The sequence below is a fragment of the Mastomys coucha genome, unplaced genomic scaffold (genome assembly GCF_008632895.1).
Source record: "Mastomys coucha isolate ucsf_1 unplaced genomic scaffold, UCSF_Mcou_1 pScaffold5, whole genome shotgun sequence".
NCBI classification, from domain to species: domain Eukaryota; kingdom Metazoa; phylum Chordata; class Mammalia; order Rodentia; family Muridae; genus Mastomys; species Mastomys coucha.
The window spans coordinates 104,223,668-104,230,781 of NW_022196911.1; the positions used below are offsets into that span (position 1 = coordinate 104,223,668).

Consider the following 7,114-nt stretch of genomic DNA (forward strand, 5'->3'; position numbering starts at 1 on the left):
CAGAGCACATGCACACATGGGAGACACACACAGTGCCATCAATCCCAGCACGTAACTATAGGGAGATGAAAGGGTGGGGACAGAAGCCTCCAGAAGCTCGCAGCAAGCCAGCCAGGCTCGTGCGGCTGCCAAGAGGCCCTGCTTTGGTTAAGGGAGAAAGGGGAGGACTCACCTGAAGGCTGCCCCCTGACCTTCACACTCGGGCTACAGCATGGGTATGCCTGCACCTGTGGGCTGTAGCCTAAGTGTGGGGGTCAGAAAGCAGCCTATGGGAGTCAGTTCTCTCCTCCCACCACGTGGGCCTCAGGGATTGAACATGGATAGTCCAACTTGGTAGCAAGTGTCTTTACCTGCTGAGCCATCTTGCTGGCCCACAGCATACTGTTTTTATTAAGTGAGATATGCCATATACAATAGAAATATAAATACTTATGTATACATGTTGTTTTAAATTTCTAGAAAATGCATTAACAACGTTAGAAATAGTTGAAATTAATTTAGAACTTATGTTTAATGTTCATATGGAGTTGTAGCATAAAATACCTATGATAATTATAATCTTTGACCATGTAGTATATTTAGCCAATATATCCAAGATATTACTTCAGTATACATTAGCCATGAAGTTATTATTACAATATTTTACATTCTTTTCATGTTACTATGCCTTTGAAAGCTTGCATATTTTATATTCATGACTTATTTTAGATCAGACTACACATTAGTTTTGTTTTGTTTTGAGATGTAGTCTACGTAGTCTACGCTGGCTTTGAACTCACTATATAGCAAAGGAAGGTCTGAACTTCTGACTCTCCTTCTATCTCCCATGTGCTGTGATAATAAGCATGCACAATATGCCAGCTTAAGCCTGTACACATTTTAAATACTCCAAGGTCGCATATGACCAGCCCCTGTCAAATTATACAGTGCAGCCCGGGAGGATTTTTCAGTCAAAGGAAAATGTAGGAATTTGCTTTCTGGAACTCATGACTATGTGATCATTTGGTCAGTGTCATGCTGAAATGATAAGCAGTGGACAGGTGTGGTTGATCTGGGCTGGCTCAACCAATGGACCCAAGAGCTCCTGCTCCTTGACCATGTGAAAGGAAAGGCCAACGTGAAGTCAGTTATAAAGTATGGATCTACGTGGTCTAAGGCTGGGGAAATCGGATTTACCATGAGGGGCTTGGCTTGCTGTTCTGTGCCTGAGCCCAAATGCTTATGGTGGGGAGTCAGGCCATGATGGCATTAGCTTTAGAAGGCAGGTCCCTCAGAAGGGACACTGCCTGTAATCAGGGAAGTGCTCACATTCCAGTGCCTTTCAGTAGCCTGGGTACTAGGATCAAAGAGAAAGAAGGTAGAAGGAACAAGCTGCAGAGAGATGGGATCCAGTAATCTTTACAACCTATTTGCTACAAATATGACCAAGATAGGAGTTTGACTTCATGCTCCAAGGACCTGTGAATACTGGGATACCAACTCACTGGTCTGTTTTCAACAATCACACCCTGACAGAAATTTGCGAGGCTCTAAACAGGGATGCTCTTATCTTACTGTACCTCCACTGCACAGAAAACAAAACAAAACTCCCAAACTGCGGCAGGCATCAGCATTTACTACTTCCTAACTATAGTAAGCAATGTCCACTTCACACAGTCATACACCTAAAGGTAAAGAAATAGAAGCCTTGCTAACACGGAATGAGGCCTTACTATGACCCTAGGTATTTATAGAAACTTACATCACAATATGATCTAACCCTCCTGTATTCAGTAGGTACTATTCCTCTCCTCATTCATAAAGAAGGGAAACAGAGGCCAAAGTTTAGACAACTTATCCAAGATTGGGGCTGGAGAGATAGCTCATTGGTTAAAGTGCTGACTATGCAAACATGAAGACCAGAGCTTAGATTCTCAGTACTCATCCAAAGGCTAGGTGTGGTGACACTCACCTATAAGCCCAGAATGGAAAGGAGCAGAGACACGTGGATCCTGTGGGCTCACTAGCTAGTCAGCTTAGCCATAACAGTGGTATAGGTCTTATACCAGTACTCAAAGGCAGAGACAGGAGAATCAGGGGTTCAAGGTCACCCTCAGCTACATAGTTTAAGGCCAATCAGGCTACAAAAGACCCTGTATGGGAAAAACAACCAACCAATGAAATGAACCAATGAGAGAGCAGAGGAGAGAGAGAGAGAGAGAGAGAGAGAGAGAGAGAGAGAGAGAGAGAGAGAGAGAGAGAGAGAGAGAGAGGAAGAAGAGGAGGAAGAGGAGGAAGAGGAAATTGTGGCTTGAAAATATTGTTTCCTTCCTTCTCAAATGAATGCAACTTGCTGGTACAGTTCATGATGTGAACAATTTTTATGCTTGGCTTTTGTAAAAGATCAAATTGATTGGTTCACAGAAAGCACCGGGCTTTCACAGGAGGAACTGGTGGTGAAGAGACACGATGTGCACTGCTAACCTAGTCAGCTCTCTGATGCCCTGCTAGAGGCCACTCTGGGCATGGCTCTGCTCTTGTTTATGCCTGGCACGGTTCCTATCAATTCCCTGTCAGATAAGTTCATGTTTGAGTATTTACTCAGGACCTCAAACCAAACCAACCGAGTTGAGAAGTCTGCATGCAGTGTGGGATCCTATCTCCACTTCTAGTAGCCAAGGATAGACCCTTTTATTCAGGGCTCATCTGATACAATCTCAGACTCAAAACATGCCTGATTTATAGACACAAGGTGTTTCAGAACTCATTATACACACACACTTTATCTAGACATCCATCTGCATTAAGGGTCTGAAAGACACACAAAGGCCTTTCTCCTGAAGATATGACAAATGCTGACAAGGGTCTCTCCTACCTCTGTCATAATAGAGCAGATGGGATGGCAACGAATCCAGCCAATATGTGGAGCATAATTCCAACATGAAGATGCATTCATTATGACAAAACTTTAAAATAACTTCAAATAAAGGTGTCTAGGCAATAGCCACTTTCTACATTAAACTACACTGACAATGGTGGCTATTTGATAAAAACAAAGATTTGTATAGTAAGTTTGCTTTAAGAACTTCTCTACTGGTTTAATCTTAAAAATAAGTGCTGATATTATTGCTGTACACTTAAGAACACAGAGAAGTTATACTGTTAAGAACTGGCAAGACCAAGATTTGACTCCAGAGTACTCAGGCTGAACTTGAAGCTGATAAACCATGGCTCATGGGTAAATGTGGTCTGCTATTTGTTCTTATAAATAAAGTTTTATTGAAATGCACGTTCACTTATTACAACTTGTCCCCATGTGCTTCTTTGTTGCAGTGTCGAGTAAACATTATCATTGATACTTTGTGGCCTGCAGACATTATTTGATCCTTTACATAGAAGACTGAGCCAGAGGTAACCCATTCTTGGGACTGCCTCCCATTCTCAGTACTGACCATGAGCCTACAGTAGGAATAGAGACCTGGGTCTGGGAAGGAAGTCAGGAATCATGGCCGCTATAGGAGGTTCTGGGGACTTGCAAAGCAGGGCAAGGTGCATTTGCTTCTCGGTAACTTCCCTACTTCATCTCTGGGCCTACGGGTATAGAGCACAAGCTCCACCGGAAGTCGGGCTGCTTGTTCTGGACACTGCTGGAGCCCTACTTACTGGACAAAAGGAAGTACATGCAATTTAGTTTGTGAAGCAGGGACTGTGTGTGCTCTACCCAAAGACAAACATGGACCAGATGAAAAGGCCCCAGAGACACTCTGTGGACACTCTGGTCGCAGTCCTGTTTTGTGTTGTCTTTTGGGCAGATGAACTGCCCTGATCGAGCCTGTAGGGGCAAGCATGGGCTTTTCCAGCCATCCTGGGATTTTTTCCTTGGCTCGTAACAGCTTCACTCACAGATAATTCTGTTTGCCAAGATCCTAGAATCAACAGTTTAAATATGAAAAAAAATTTCCATCTAATTATCCAATGAATAGTAACATGGTGCATATAGCTGTAAGTGCTCATTTTGTTTCCTTTTTTTTTTTATTAGACCAAGTGGCTTTTGATGTTTTAAGGGGGGCTGTGAAACCACAGCTTGTTAATTCCTTCTAGAACACAGAGATGCCTAGGTGGGACAGGATCCCAAAGCTGTAATCCCAGCACTCGGGAGGCAGATATTAAATTTAAGAGCAGTCTGCGCTACATAAAAAGACCTTTCCCCCCATCTCAAAAGTTCAAACACCACCAAAACAGAATCAGAATAACTGATGGTTAAGCGTGTCTAAGTCTTGGCCCACAGGCCGCGCTGCCATCCAAGACAGTGTGAAAGAGGCCCAAGGTGTTGCAGATTCAGTGTCCTGTCAAAAGGTTGCTCTAGATACTGTTCGAGATACTGAGAGGCCCCTGAGATATGCTGGCTTTTGAGAGAACCAACAATTGTGCTTGGCTTCAGCAAGTGACAACCCAGTATTGAACCTGTGTTCAGCCCAAGGGTGCAAAATGGAAAGAATGCATGGGAACAAGACAGATTGCTGTCAGCCTGTCACCCCTAGGCACCGAGGGAAGGATTGCCACTCTCACAGGTATAGACCTGATCACAGAACCACGAACACAAGACTATGTACCTATCTAAGGTCAGACCAGAGGATTCCATTTAAACACAGACTGGAGGTTGCCATGAAATCCCAGCCTCTCTCTGACTCTGCCCGCTACAGGATTCTTCCTTGTCTCCCGCTGTAACACTGGCAAAATGCTCAGCAAATGATCAGTCACCATCTGAGGAAATCCAGGAAATCCAGCCAAAAGCTCACAAAGGAAACACTGGGATGTAGTTCATGCAGGTGTTCTGTCTAAGCGTGGGGTTCAGAGGGCTGGCACCTGCCACCCAAACCACTGAAGACGTCTCCTCTCTCCTCTAAGGCTGTGTGGCCTTGGGCTAGCACTCCACTGTCAAGCTCCGCTCCCCCAGCAGGGAGCTGGTGATAGACAGCACACTGTTTCTGTCTCTAAGAGAAATGTTTCCCTTTTGGCCCCAAGCCCTCCGGCCTACGATGTTTACCTAGATATTTAACTTGGAACTGGTGGCCTTTATAACAAGAAGGCGGACCCACTGCTCAGAGAAACAGGAAGTGAGCTCACTGGAAATTGGTGGAAATGAAGCACCAAAGTGCATCAATATTTCTCTATGAATAAGGTGGCTTCAGACTAGAGTTAGTTCAAGTGACATGCCTGTGGAGCCCCAACAATGTTCCTCTCTCAGTTGTGTCCCAGGCTCAGGGGTCTGGACAGTGACCGTGAATGACACACTTGGGGTGTGAGAGTCAGTCAAGCATAGCAGGTTTCAGGCACGAATGTCCTGAAATTCCTCCTAGAAGGATCCATCCATCACAAGGGTGGGTGACATTGGAAGGGTGTCTAAGGGGTCTTTCTGGGGAGGTAGTCTGGAGCTGTGTCCTAGCCAGGGTAAGGATGGAGGCAGAGAACCAGGCAAGTGACAGAAAAGAGAAGGGGATAGGGAGGGAGGGAAGGCCATGCACAGCAAATTCTGACACTCAAGCTTGCATTTGGCTTCCTTAAAAGTCTTAAGAACTTCATTTTTTCCAGTTTTAAACATGTATTTCTGGTCTGTCCTGTAGTTTTTATTTATATTTTATTTTTTGTTAATATCTGAGTCCTCTGTCTGCATGTACACCTTTATGCCAGGAGAGGGCATCAGATGGTTTTATAGATGGTGGTGAGCCACCGTGTGGTCACTAGGAGTTGAACTCAGAACCTCTGGAAAAGTGGCCAGTGCTCTTAACCGCTGAGCCATCTCGCCAGGAGTCACTGGACTCGTGCAGCTTTTAAAGATTTACATTTCCTTTATGCAATGTGTGTCTATTTGTGTGTGCACATTAACATATCCCTTGGAGCTGGAGTTACAGGTGGTTGTGAACTGCCTGTGGTGGGTGCTGGGAACTGAACTCTGCTTCTGGAAGAATAACGAGTGTTCTTAACCCCTGAGCCACTGCCACAGTCCCCTCTCCTGTAGTTTTTGATAGGCGAGGCTGTATGCTGTGTCTCACCAAAAAGCTCTTAACTGAGAGGAAAGTACACTTGAAAGTTTGACCTACACAGAACTGTACGTTTTAATTGGCTGACAACATTAAAAGAAACTAGAACACGTGATATAAAAAGGTGGGACTTTTGGCTTCTCTTGAGGAACTGCAGGTGTGGTGGCACGGACTTCTATGTGTGTTGTCCAATACCACGTGGCCCTCGGAAACAGGAACTATCACTTTTATTTTTCTATTTCTGTGTTAATGGGGATAGATCTCAGGGCTTTGAGCGTGCTAGGCAATTGCTGGGCTCCTGAGCCATGTCTCCAGCCTGGCTGCCACCTTTAGATGTGGCACTCAGTGGCTCACCCATCCCCACCGCCCCCTGCCATCTCACCAACCTATGCTGGTGCAGCATCATGTATCTTAAGTATCCCTGACTCACTTCAATCACTTACATTCCCAGGAGCCAGGAAACCTGGCAGCCTGGCCTTCAGTATTACCACTGACATTCACCAAAAGTCATCAGCTTGATGACAGAAATAATTTGAACCATTTCTGTTTTACATCCTTTGGAATTCAGTCCATCTGATATATGTCTCCTTTTAAAGGGCAACAACGTGATCAGGCTAAGTCAGTCTCTCTTTCTCTCTCTCTCTCTCTCTCTTTCTCTCTCTCTGTCTGTCTCTCTCTCTCTCTCTCTCTCTCTCTCTCTCTCTCTCACACACACACACACACACACACATACACACAATCTGCACATTAGTTTAGGAATTTCTGGGATTTCCAGGGAGTACTGTATAGTCTGTAGTAAAAAGATTACCAGTTTACACAGACCTTGGAGGCTACTAAATAATGTGATTAAATGGTCAGACGCTAAGTAATTAGAAAAACAGAAAGCATCAGAGGCGGTGGCTGGGGTTCTGAGGCAGGGGTTTAGAGAGAAGAATGTCCACTGTGAGCTGAGGTAGATGGAAAGCAATAGAGGAAGAGAAGGAGAGGGGAAGCAGAGAGAGGAAGGGGAAAGAGGGCAGATGAACCCAGGACAGAAGGCAAACACATAGCCCCATTCAGGAGGAGGGCAGAAGGCTGCCTTGCCTGAATGACAT

At 44.9% G+C, this 7,114-nt stretch overlaps 1 protein-coding gene across 2 annotated transcripts in view; it reads right to left on the reverse strand.

Moving 5' to 3' along the window:
• The window catches only part of Prkca (protein kinase C alpha), a 412,947-nt gene that overhangs the window by 74,228 nt on the left and 331,605 nt on the right, over window positions 1-7,114 (reverse strand). The gene's annotated exons all lie outside the window — the stretch shown is intronic.